Source organism: Salmo trutta, chromosome 5 (genome assembly GCF_901001165.1).
Source record: "Salmo trutta chromosome 5, fSalTru1.1, whole genome shotgun sequence".
NCBI classification, from domain to species: Eukaryota; Metazoa; Chordata; class Actinopteri; order Salmoniformes; family Salmonidae; genus Salmo; species Salmo trutta.
The window spans coordinates 5,866,576-5,880,951 of record NC_042961.1 but is presented as its reverse complement, the minus strand read 5'-3'; positions in this window follow the sequence as shown (position 1 = coordinate 5,880,951).

Below are 14,376 nucleotides of genomic sequence, written 5' to 3'. Positions count from 1 at the left end.
GACAGCAGATTGAAGACCAGGCTAGGTTTAATATAGGAGGGGAAACAGGGTTCAAGGGGGCAGTGACAATGAATACTCAGAAGGGTTGAGAGCAGGGCCTAGATTCACAAAACCTTAAGAAGAAATGTCTTAACTGCAATTTTTCCTTAACTATAGACTTATGGAGAAAGTTAAGCAAAGTTGCTATTCATCAAAAAGGTTATTGGAAATATTATTTCTTATGTTTCTCCAGAAGCCAAAAGTAAAGAAATTCAATTCTTGAAAATATAGCTCTTGGATTTGTTCTTGGAAATGCTAAACCCTTGTCTTAAACTTGGGCAGTGAGAAAATAAGCTAATGAAAGCAATTGAACATGTTTTCATCTACAATGAATACTGAGAAAGGTAGAGCGCAGCTCTCTAGCCATCCATTAATAAGCTACACATATTTACCAGTCAAATCACGAGGGGACAACAGACAACAGTGGGCAGTGTAGCCTGGTATCAAGAAAATATATGCAAATATGGATTCCAACTATTTCACTGCAGGGTACAGAATGATATACTAATATAGTTCCATAGTGAAGCAGGACTGTATGTGGTTTGGTCGGGGGGGGGGGGGGGGGGGGGGGGGGGGCTCAGATCCAGCTTTCAAAAACTCAGTCCGGCTTTCAACTTACTCTTGAGTAGAACGCACAAGGTGCAATTTCTAAATTGGGTAGTGCATCATCAGTTCCTCTTGTCATGTCAGTTATTGCAGACCTTAGAGAGCTATTTATAACAGAAATGTCCAGATCAACTAGCCCATATCAGCTAACGTTTTTAGCTTGGTTTTTTAACCCATAGAGTTTGTTGTAATGTTTGAGTGACTCAAATATCACATGAAGACACAGACATGACAAAAGGTGTAGAATTGCAGGAAATAAACCGTAAATATGCTAAATGTTCTCTCCAGCAACAAGAGGGGTGTGAACAGTTTGTGTCATAAAGTGTTCGTGCCCATAGAAATAGACTGTAACGGTCGTCGTACGTAGTGGACCAAGGCGCAGCGGGTAGAGTGCTCATCTTAACGTAACAAACAAAACAAGAAAACGATCGAACGAACAGTGTTGCATGCTAACACACAGCAGTAAAACAACAACTTCCCACAAAGGGACAGGTGAAAACAGGCAACCTAAGTATGACTCCCAATCAGAAACAACGATGTACAGCTGTTCCTGATTGAGAGCCATACCAGGCCAACAAAGAAATACACAACATAAAAAACCATAGAAATACAAAACAAGAACATTACCCAAAAACCCCTGAACACATAAATCAAACACCCCTCTTACATAAATACATATCCCATTAAACCCCGAACCACATAAAACAAATACCCCCTGCCACGTCCTGACCAAACTACAATAACCAATAACCCCTTATACTGGTCAGGACGTGACAGTACCCCCCCCCCCCCCCCAAGGTGCAGACCCCGGATGCACCTCACACAAAAAATAAACACAAAATAAACCCCCCAAACTAAAGGGAGGGAAGGGAGGGTGGCTGCCGTCACCGACGGTTCCCGTGCTACCCCCCCCCCTCAATCCTCCTACTATGGAGGTGGCTCAGGCTCTGGCCTTAGTCCCCCACCTAACCTGTCCACCCCCGCTGAATACCTCTGGTTGAGGCACGTCGCTGTAGACCTCGGGCTGAAGCACTTCGCTGTAGACCTCAGGCTGAAGGATGATTCTGGGAGCTCCGGACTGTAGGGCGTCTCACTCGGTGCCGGACTGTGGGCCGTCTCACTCGGTGCCGGACTGTGGGCCGTCTCACTCGGTGCCGGACTGTGGGCCGTCTCACTCGGTGCCGGACTGTGGGCCGTCTCACTCGGTGCCGGACTGTGGGCCGTCTCACTCGGTGCCGGACTGTGGGCCGTCTCACTCGGTGCCGGACTGTGGGCCGTCTCACTCGGTTCCGGACTGTGGGCCGTCTCACTCGGTTCCGGACTGTGGGCCGTCTCACTCGGTTCCGGACTGTGGGCCGTCTCACTCGGTTCCGGACTGTGGGCCGTCTCTCTTGGTTCCAGACTGTGGGCCATCTCTAGACTGGGCACTGTCGCCGGACACTCTGGACGGGGCACTGTCGTCGGACACTCTGGACGGGGCACTGTTTCCGGACACTCTGGACGGGGTACTGTTGCCGGAAGCTCTGGACGGGGTACTGTCGCCGGAAGCTCTGGACGGGGTACTGTCGCCGGAAGCTCTGGACGGGGTACTGTCGCCGGAAGCACTGGACGGGGTACTGTCGTCGGAAGCTCTGGATGGGGATTGCGCACTGAAAGCCTGATGCGTGGGGCTGGTAGTGGAGGTACCAGACTGGAGGCACGCACCCCAAGGCTAGTGCAGGTAGCAGGAACAGGACGAGTTGGACTGGGCTCACGCACTGGAGGCCTGGTGCATGGTGCTGGCTTTGGATGTGCCAGACTGTAAACATGCACCTCAGGGCTAGTGCGAGGAGCGGGAACAGGATACACTGGGCCGTGAAGGCGCACTGGCGGTCTTGAGCGCAGTACTGGTACCACCCTTACTGGCTGGATGCCCGCTTCCCCCTGGCAAATGCGGGGCGCTGGCACCGCGCACACCGGCCTGTGAATGCTTGGCCTCGACGCCGTGCGCATCACCCCATAGCACGGGGCCTGACCAGTAACAAGCTGCCGCCGATAAGCACGGGGAGTTGGCTTGGGGCTTAACCCTGGCCCAGCCAAATTACCCGTGTGCCCCCCCAAATTTTTTTATTGGGGCTGCCTCTCATGCATCCTACGTCACTCCACTTTCGCCATTCCTCCCTCGCTGTCTCCACCTGTTCCCATGGCAGGGTCTTGTCCCCTGCCATTACCTCCTCCCATGTCCAAAATGTCCTCCATTCCCTTCTCTCCCTGGCCCAGGATCCTTCCCCCTGCCACGTCCTGACCAAACTACAATAACCAATAACCCCTTATACTGGTCAGGACGTGACATAGACGGGGGGCGCGAGATGTTCCCCAATGCTGGAAGGGGGGCTTGAGTGAAAAAGTTTGAGAACCCCTGCCCTAGAAAGTCATCTAAAGTCTTGTGTTGATTGGATTGGCAGATGGTAGTCTTGTAAAACCCTAGGCAAAGGCAGTGAATAGGGTCTGGGACTCTTTTGATTACTTTAAAAAGGGAAATAAAATTATTCCTGGGAGGGTCCTCTTCAAAACTCCCAACAGACACGCCTGAAGGTCATGATTCTAAACCAAAAGTTTGCAGGCAAAACCTTTGCAGTGGTTTTAGTGAAGGCAATTGAAGCAAACTAGTCACTTGTGAAATGCACTTATTAAAAATAACCTCAGTGATATCCATCTTGCTAGCTACTATTTTGTGTCCGGGAGATGTGATGTGAGCAACCAGCAGATAAGGCATTGACCTAGTTCCTCTATGCCAAACTGAGGTTCAATAACGAACAGACGTGTTAAGCCGGAACAATGGCACATTAAGGGAAGTGTCATGACGTTGCCCTCTTTGGACACAGCGAGCACCATCCCCTTACCTCTGCACCATCCCCCTGTCTCCTACACCCAGGCTGCTGTGGTCAGAGAGGTCGTAAAGTCCTGGAGGAGACTATCTCCTCATGGCCACAGTATAGAGAGAGAGAGAGTGAGTTTTCATAGAGAGAACAAAGGAATTTCTTCCACCTCACAGAACTGGAGGTCCGAACAATATTTATGTTCTGGAGAATGTATAAAAGATCGGTGAAGAATCCAGCTACGAACTGGTCCGTTTGGTACAATTTTGTGAAGAGAGACAATGAGAGACAATACGGCCACATTACCATAACGCTGTTTATATAATAGCCTCAGTTATGAGGCTTACATCTAATTGTTGTATAAAATGAATGAATAAGGATGAAGCTATTTGTGAGATAATGGGGTGCTATGTAATGATGTTAATGTGAGAGAATTGTATTTCTGTTTAAAGTTTCACTAAGTCATTGGCACGCCCCCAGGGGCACAGACAGGTCCTGGCGTCATGAGACAGCCTTTTTCTATGTCCCGAATAAAACCCCCACCTAGGTTTTCTATCACCAGACCAGCTTACCTCGATAATGAGAGGGCCAAGGTTTGAGAGAAGACCAGCTTACCTCGATAACGAGAGGGCCAAGGTTTGAGAGGAGACCAGCTTACCTCGATAACGAGAGGGCCAAGGTTTGAGAGCAGACCAAGCTTACCTCAATTACGAGATGGCTAAAGGTTGCAGACCATGCATTTCTCTTGCTGAACTTTTAACCATACCACGTGGTTAAACTCTTAGACTATCGATGCCGACAGAATAAGAACAAGTCTTTGATATTAATTACTAGTCTGCAGCTAGGAATTCGGTATCATTGAACACGACGACCGACAACCGCCGAAACATCTATTCTAAAACGACATGAATGAATGTCACTCTGAACTAGCCATTCTAACCACGACAGAGAGAGAGAACGAACTTTTCAACAGAGATCCCGACGACACACTGAGCGTAAATATATATATTGATTGCAATTATTCCCGAATGAGTTCATGTGCAAAGGATTAGCATTTCAATTGTTATAATTATCAACTCTGTAGTGTTTCCTCAGCTGACCCCCCACTCCCCTTTTGTCTAACAAGCCGCCATGCCGGTTTAGCCCAGTAGGGCACATTCCTCTATCATTTCTTTGTAACCTTATCTACTTTGTTTGTTTTGTTATGCATTTCTGTGAATTACCTAGTTAGTAAATAAATGATTTTAAGACAATTGATGTATGGATGACTCATAGTGAAGACTGGGTTTGTGCAGATAACCAACAATTTACGATGTTTGGAATGAGACTAACGTGAGGTAAATAATAATTCATTAAATTGAAGACTAATTGATCAGATATTAAAATATCTGAAAGTTATATTAGGAAAATTATAACTTTGTAATTGAATATTTTCCTTGGTGCCCCGACTTCCTAGTTAATTACAGTTACATGATTAATCAGTTTGATCACATAATAATAATTACAGAGAGTTATTTGATAAATAAGTCTTCAGTTTTAATGATGCCAAAGACACGACATTTATGACGCCCCCGTGCGAGGAATCTAAGATAGAATTGGACTTTGCTGTGGAATTCTATATATCAATTGTGCAAACAGAATTGTACAAACAGGCTGCTATCTATACAAATTGGTTGTGTGTGTATTCCCATTGAACAAGCTATTTTGAGAGTGCCTCCGGTCGTGTGTCGATAGCAATGAGGGATAAATTCCAGATTTAGTCCGTTAGGCCAAACGGTACTATTTCTGTTGGTCAATATTAACTTCTAGAGCAAGGGCATAGAGGCATAGAGCCAGTAAGGTTAGAAATTAGAAGATATCTGTTCGGTGACCGAGCCGAAGTATTCTGTCCGCCTACCGCACTAAGCAAGTGTGGGCAGACCACAGGCATATCTGTATTCATGTACCGTGTCGCTCCGGTCAACATAACGCTAGCAAAGTATGCCGAATGGGTTAATGTGAGACGCCACTAGTAAACCCACCCTTTTCATGGTGAAGGGGACCCTATTTTGTGCTTGGAAATGAGATTCCTGAACAAAGTAGGATTAGCTTGCACGAGATGCTAAGCTAACAAAATGGAAACATTATTTCCTGTGTCCCGTTTAAACTCCTCCGCCTTGCGCGACGGAAGTCCCGCCCTTTGTACTTCCGTTTGATTTCAGCATTCTGCATCACTGGTGGTGAAGAATCGCAAGTACATCTCTTAAAAGAAGTAGGGGAAATCCAAATGGGGATCATGTTAAGATATCCAGCCAATTGCAATTGACTGGATATCGATGTCTCATTCAATTTAACTAACAAGTGAAATTGCCAGATTTACCTTTTCAAGTGGATCATTTAAATAATATCCAAATTGATTGGGCTTCTACAATGAGACAAGATTAACTTTTTCCACATTAACTTAGATGAAGCAAAGCTCTCAGGTTAATTTAAAGTTTAATTCCCAGATAGCCTTTATAGGTTTGATTTATCATAAATAGATTAATCAGTAAAATCTGCTTTTGCAAAGCACAATCAATCAGTCCCGCCTCCAGCGGGAATCCCATATGGCTGTGGCCTGAGGGGAAAGTGTACCATAGTGGTGAATGTACCTAACATTACTTTTGTGATAATCCAGCAATCTCAATTGCTTGGGTATCATCGTCTCATTCAATTTATTTATTTAAATTGTCGAACATACCTTTCTAGGTTCTTCCAATTAAATGAGACGTCTTAAACTTTGCAATAGTAACCTAGATGAACCAACTTCCCAGGTTAATTTAAAGTTTAATTCCCAGATAGCCTATCCAGGTATGATTTATCATTATCATTGATTAATTAAATTTGCTTTTGCAAATTCATTCACGTCCAACTTCCACAGTACTGTCCAGTACTGATGGTTCATTAACGTCTATAAATACATTAAAATCGTCTTTGCAGCTCCCAACATATTCCAAAACCAAACTTTGGAAATTTAGGAAAAACATTTTTCCTTTCAAATGTTCTAATAATGTAGAAGCTATCAGAGAGGGTAGTCCCCACTTGCCCGCTAATTAGTGAACCTCCACCCGTAAATGGATTGATCTCTGACCTCAGCAGCGATACCAACCCTAATTATGCCATTAGTGGAAAAACAGCAGACAACAACGCTTTCCAAAATCAACCATCGGGCGCAGGCCTCGCAAAGGTTCTCTCCAGTCTAGCTCTGATGTCTTGCCATCCGAGATTGGCATCTGTCCAATATCGCAGTGCACAGCTGAAGCACGAGCAGGTAATGATAGACATAAAGGGACAGGTGGAGAGAACCGGGAAACCAATGACAAATGCAGAAAAAGGAAAGATTCTGCTAGCTATGGAACTGCGCTTGAAAACTGAACAATTAAATGAAATTGCAAAAACGTATGATGATGAACAAGCACAAGCTCTTCAGCAAAATCGTCTTCTACAGGAACAAAATCATATGCTACAGGAACAACTCGATTTAGCCAAAACTAAATACGATGATGTCCACGCCAAACTAGATAAATCTGAAGAGTTATCTACAAACAGGAGCGCTCAACTTGATAACATGCATGCAGTTTTGTTGAACGTTACTCAAAGTAACACGGATCTACTCAAAACGCTGCAGACCAAAGACGATCAGTTAATGAACACAATGACAAAGTTGGATGACAAATCAGCAGAACTTATTGAAGTCGCTGACCAAATGAATGATGAGAGAACTCAGGTGATGAGGATGGAAATATTGATTTCTAAGCAAGTGGAGGAAATCTCATCACTGAATCTCTTGCTCCGTACTCAAGACCTCTATCTGCAAACCATGACAGATAAGTCTGAGACCGAAAGGAGCAAGTGCGACACTCACGTGTCCAAAATCAGTACTCTAAGCGCTCAAGTGGACTCTGCAATGCAGCAGAATACCATCCTTAGGTACCATCTTGAGGAAGTCCAGAATGGTCACTTTCTACAGCGTGACTACCAATCCAAGCAACCGGAGCCCTGTACTCACAGGAGTAAAGACGATAGGTTTCAGACCTTGCCTCCCTCAGGTGTCCCTTAGTCTTCTCCTCTTGGCCCTTCGGCACTGAGTAATATGGCGCCTCTTGACAACAACAACAAGGCTTGGCTTCTCCTCTTGGCCTTTCAGGCCCCAATCTCTCCACGGGATGAAGCCAAACCCTCTCCGCCCACTTGGCGTGAAATACCTTGACAAACTCGTCAAGAATTTCCCCATCTTTGATCCCATTCCAGGTCAGACAAACGATACTGAGACGTTCCTAGCTGACATAGAGGACGCATTGGATGGCTACCTGAACGCTACGGGTTCTGACAGGGTTTACCTGTTGAAGCGAACGTCGAATAGACACGTGACAAGGTTCATTCGTCTACAACAGCAACACGTGCTAAATGACTACGCTAAACTTGCCACAGTTTTGAAATTAGAATTCAGTGGTTCTGCGACTCGCAAACACGATAGCTCACTGGCTAACACCGTCAAACAAGCTCGGAACGAACACCCACAAGCTTACTATCATAGGCTTCGTTCAGCTTACTTTGGCCTACTCACGGAAACAGGAATGGAAGAGCTGTTACCATTTAAACAAATGTTCCTGTCAAACATGTATCCCACCTTCATTACCTACTTGGGCCCTGCCGCCCACGTTGGCTTGCCTATCTTACAACTCAGAGAGCTTGCAAGCACAGCTTTTGAGGCATCAAAAGTTCACAACGCTAAGAGCCCTGACCACTCGGTTTTGAAGTTTGACCTAGAGCACTCACTCCAGTTAGAGGGTGCATTATCAGGTATTGGAGCGTTGAGAGATGACGCACAACAACAGTTTCTACCACGAGACTATGATTCCAATAACCTCCGCGGTCAAAATAACTGTAAAGTACGTCGCCATCAACATGACTACCGCGACAATCGACCTGTTCGCTACGTTCCTGCACCCAACCCACAAAAAGTGTCAGAGCACAAGGGTAACAAAGGGTAACAAAGGGTTGAAGGACAATCAAAACGTAGACCAATGTTCTCCAGAAGTTCCACTACGGGAAGAACTAAAGCGAGAACAATTTGAAAAAAGGGTAAAAGACAAGTCACAAGGACTAGACGGGGAATTACTGGACACCAGGTCTGCAGAAATTAACACCCATAGCAAGGACGTTAAAGTTCAAATTTCTCTCGCTATCATTCAAGACCCTATCCAGGGCCGCTTGATCAAGAAACAAGCCCCCGGGCTTTGTCTATAGACTCTGATACAAAGGTTGCGAAGAAAAAGGTCAAACGCTTCGTTAAAGCCAAGCCCACTCAAAATCGGAAAAGTCAATCCGCTTCCACCTTGAACAGAAATGGCACATCACGTCATTGCGAACGACCACTCCACTTTGTGGGGAATATGTCCACTAAACATGAATCTAAACGGCCATACCTTGAAACAGTCCTGGGGGACTGCTTAACTTGTCATGCGCTAATTGATTCGGGTGCGACAATATCACTCATCTCTCAAACATTGTTTGATGATGTCAAAAGGGCTTTGAAGCCAACTAAACGTTGGTTAAAAGTGGAACGATGCGACACTACACTTCGAGGGGTCACTCAAACTACCTCGCCTCTCACATTGAGTCATGCTGAAACTACACTTCAAGGACGTATCGCTCGTTCACCCTGTGTATGTTACCAGACTCGAAACTGTACCCCTGCTACTTGGAGCAGACTTGATGGATCGGTTACTCCCATTGATGGATTGGGAAACCAACCAGGTATGGTCACAGGCCACAGTAACTTCTCCACTGACCACACTGTCTTCCCCTAACGCTAGCTGCAACGCAGTCATTCACGAGGGGTATCTGTCGAAAGCACCCCTTGGGAAAAAGACGTTTAGAAACTTCTTGGTGCAGAATCTGATCCAAGGAGATATTACGATATCTCGACACATTCCATCAGCCAATCTGATTGACCATTCTTTTCATGATTTCGAGCCAGCTGTCTCTGTGAATAAGCAACTTCCCTCCTCCTTGCAGTCATGCAATACGGTAGTTGAGATGAACTTCTCTTGCCCTTCGGACACTTCCGCAAGCACTGCGGCCGTCTCAGCAAGAAAAACATTGATGCGCAGAGTATTCTCTGCTTCCGATGATACACCTTCCGCTTTGTTGGGGACTGTCACCCCTTACAATGACACTAATGGCGTCAGTCCAGCAACTGACCCGATGACTCCCACTGGTGAAACACTTAGCAATATCACAGACCGATATCCTCATCTCAGTTCGCAGGTAATGAAGAGGTTGCCACACGTGGACGCGGTGGTGACTGACATGCCTCGACAGCCACTGAGCGTTTTGAAGCACAAACACCTGGAGATTTGGTTGAAAGGTTACAGCCATTCTCATAACAATGCGGCCGCTGACAACTCATACATAGGGTCCGACCTTTCCATTTGCGCCTCGGACACCAACACCACCCGCTGGTGGGAGGGTCCCGAGACACAAAGGGGGGGAATAGTAGCCCAGACCCATGATGAGGCCGGTGGGCAGGGGGGGGGGGGGTCGAGACTACGGACAACACCGTACGAGGCCGCCAGAGCATAAATCAAATCTAGTTGTAAACTCCCCTATGAGAACAGTGAGCAGCAGACAGGCCCCTAGACGGGGATTATCTTAGAAGACATCTAAGATAGTACTGAGGTGTACCACACTGGTCGTAAAGGAAGTCCAGTGGACTTGTCCACCTCCAAAACAAATGGCAACAATAATCATTCCTTGCCATGTGTAGGTTCAACTACAATACAACTAGTAAAATGCTTCAATCATGTGTTCCGGTAGTATAATATTTCAGAATAAATCGGTAGGATAACTGGACCCCTTGAGTACCAGTACCAATACCAGCAACAGTCAGTCCAGCTACAATCAGTAAGAAGGTTAGAGACCTAACCAATCAAATCACCCTTGACAACAGCGACATCGGAGTCACATCGGAGTCACTCAGAGTGCAACACGTGGAAGGGAATTTCCAGTGCACTCTTCCAATGGTTAATGTCACTAATAAATAGAATCCTCCATTCAGGAGGAAAATTACTAGAAGTCATGAACCATGATCACACCACGTACAACTGGTCCAATACTTAAAGAGTACTTCCGTCATGAGGTTAGCTCCTCCATGGATAACATAGCTATGAAATAGACTTCATACCTATCACCACTACAATAGTGGTAGACACAGTGACTTGTAGAAAAAACTACTAGACTCCCTTGACACCAATTCTGACCAATCTCCCGGCCTTCCCTGTGGCTCAGTTGGTAGAGCATGGTGTGTGCAATGCCAGGGTTGTGGGTTCAATTCCCACGGGGGGCCAGTACAAAAATAAAAATGCATGAAATGTACATGAAATTTATGTATTCACTACTGTAAGTCGCTCTGGATAAGATTGTCTGCTAAATGACTAAAATGTAACTGTGAATTAAACATTGATCATAAATAAACGGATCTGAAGACAGGGTAGTTCTAGCCTGGTTACACAAGACATAACGCTGTACTCACCATTGTCCGTAAGGTGAGCAGTGTTTATTTAGTCTGTTTTAACCAGGCTAGGATAGGTCATGTGTAGACTACTGTCAGGATATATTGAGCGGCAGTGAGTTGATATGCTCCCTTTAGGCCTGAATTCTGACAAGGTTTGGCTCAATTCCTTTTCAATTCAGCAGGTACCCTGACATATAAATTCCAATTCTTGTCATTGCTTTTCAATGAGGATAATTAGAATTGGGATTTCAGTTTACTTCCTGAATTGGCTGAATTGAAATGGAATTGGCCCTAACCCTGAACCAAGTAATGATGTAAATGAAGATTTACATGAACATTTCAGTTACAAGCGTAGATCTAAGGACTTTGACCCGTAGCGTTTCAACAGCATAGTTTAGGTCTACAGAATAAACACATTCAATACAGACATCTCAGGTGCTCCACTTGTCAATGCAACCAATCTCACCCTAAGTACATACATTAACTGAGACAATCATGTCTTAAACCCATGATAGGATTCACAAAACTGTTTCAACAAGGTCACATTCAGCAGGCACCTCAATGGGATGAAACGCTTTGAAACAGAAAAGGAGATGCTACCTCAATCTGTCATTTGACAATGTTTTCTCCCCCGTTTACACTGCTGAACATAACCCTGGTTTCAGTCAACTAAGCACGGCTCTCGAGTGGCGTAGCGGTCTAAGGCACTGCATCTCAGTGCAAGAGGTGTCACTACATCCGGCTGTGATTGGGAGTCCCATAGGGCAGCGCACAATTGGCCCAGCGTTGTCCAGGTTTGGCCGGAGTAGGCCGTCATTGTAAATAAGAATTTGTCCTTAACCGACTTGCCTAGTTAAATAAAGGTTAAATAAATAAAAAAACGATTGCATAAAGTTTCCTAGCGCCAAAATAACAAATCTTGTACAAAAGACCATAGAAAATAAAGTCTGAGCATCTTTGAGATTGACTTAAGAGGTGAAGGCTAAGGGCTTAGCTACTGTGCCATGGGTGGGCTGGGAGAAGTCATTGGTAAACATTCCCATAGGAGAAGTGTGCATTGGGACAGTGGTAAACATTCCCATAGGAGAGATGTGCATTGGGACAGTGGTAAACATTCCCATAAGAGAGATGTGCATTGGGACAGAGCATCAGTGCTCCAAAGAGAGTATGGCCTTTTCTTTTTTATAGCCCTGCAACATACATGTAAGTCCTGTGTTGCTTGGCCTTCGTGGAAGTTTGAGGGTGCATCTCAATAGTAAAAAAAAAGAAGTGGCTTCCTCTCCTCAAGAGGACCACAATGGAAACAAGTCTTTCAAATGTCTGTTTATATCGTTGACAGTTAATGGTATGTATCTGTTGCCGGGTGTACATTTGTTATGTATTTTAAATTGTCCACTAAAACAAAATCCTCTCCATTTTCTCCCCTTCATCTGCACTGATCTGAAAACACAGGATAGCTGAAAGCAGCATGGAAGCTGCCTACCAGGAAGTAGTGTTTACCTAACCAGCTCGTTCAGTGCAGCTGAAGGAGAGCAGATTGGGAAAAGAAGTGAATTTAGACTATTAAAATCAGATGTGATGGCGTATCGCTGCAGAATGCTGTGGTAGCCATGCTGGTTAAGTGTGCCTTGAATTCTAAATAAATCACAGACAGTGTCACCAGCAAAGCACCATAACACCTCCTCCTCCATGCTTTACGTGGGAAATAGAACATGTGGAGATCATCCGTTCACCCACACAGCGTCTCACAAAGACAAGGCAGTTGGAACCAAAAATCTCCAATTTGGATTCCAGACCAAAGGACAGATTTACACTGGTCTAATGTCCAATGCTCGTATTTCTTGGCCCAAGAAAGTCTCTTCTTCTTATTGGTGTCCTTTACTAGTGGTTTCTTTCAGCAATTCAACCATGAAGGGCTGAATCACAGTCTCCTCTGAACAGTTGATGTTGAGATGTGTCTGTTACTTGAACTCTGTGAAGCATTTATTTGGGCTGCAATTTCTGAGGCAGGTAACTCTAATGAACTTATCCTCTGCAGCAGAGGTAACTCTGGGTCTTACATTCCTGTGGTGGTCCTCATGAGAGCCAGTTTCATCATAGCGCTTGATGGTTTTTGCGACTGCACTTGAAGAAACGTTTAAAGTTCTTGAAATGTTCTGTATTGACTGACCTTCATATCTTAAAGTAATGGGCTGTTTCTCTTTGCTTATATTTTGTCTTAAAGTAATGATGGACTGTCGTTTTTTCTCTTTACTTATTTGACCTGTTCTTGCCACAGCCCTATTTGGTAAAAGACCAAGTCCATACTATCTTCTATATACCCCCCTACCTTGTCACAATACAACTGATTGGCTCAAACGCATTAAGAAGGAAAGAAAGAAATTCCACAAATTAACTTTTAACAAGGCACACCTGTTAATTGAAATGCATTCCAGGTGACTACCTCATGTGACTACCTCATTGAGCGAATGCCAAGAGTGTGCAAAGCTGTCATCAAGGCAAAGGGTGGCTATTTGAAGAATCTCAAATATATTTTGATTTGTTTAACACTTTTTTGGTTACTACATGATTCCATATGTGCTACATGATTCCACTGAGAACTACCCAGTGACACGAGCCTACCAGACAAGCAAAATAACACTGAAACATGCATGAGAGCATCAGCTGTTCCGGACGGCTGTGTGATCACGCTCTCCGCAGCCGATGTGAGTAAAACCTTTAAACAGGTCAACATTCACAAGGCCGCAAGGCCAGACGGATTACCAGGACGTGTACCCCTGAGCATGCGCTGACTAACTGGCAAGTGTCTTCACTGACATTTTCAACCTCTCCTTGTCTGAGTCTGTAATACCAACATGTTTCAAGCAGACCACCATAGTCCCTGTGCCCAAAAACACTAAGGTAATCTGCCTAAATGACTACCGACCCGTAGCACTCACGTCTGTAGCTATGAAGTGCTTTGAAAGGCTGGTCATGGCTCACAACACCATTATCCCAGAAACCCTAGACCCACTCCAATTCGAATACTTCCCCAACAGATCCACAGATCCACACAATTGCTCGGCCTCCGACCGCAAGGCACTACAGAGGGTAGTGCATATGGCCCAGTACATCACTGGGGCCAAGCTTCCTGCTTTCCAGGACCTCTATACCAGGTGGTGTCAGAGGAAGGCCTGCTACCGCACGGCAAGCGGCACCAAAGCGCTAAGTCTCGGTCCAAGAGGCTTATAAACAGCTTCTACCCCCAAGCCATAAGACTCCTGAACAGCTAATCAAATGGCTACCCAGACTATTTGCATTGCCCCCCTAATACACTGCTGCTACTCTGTTAATATC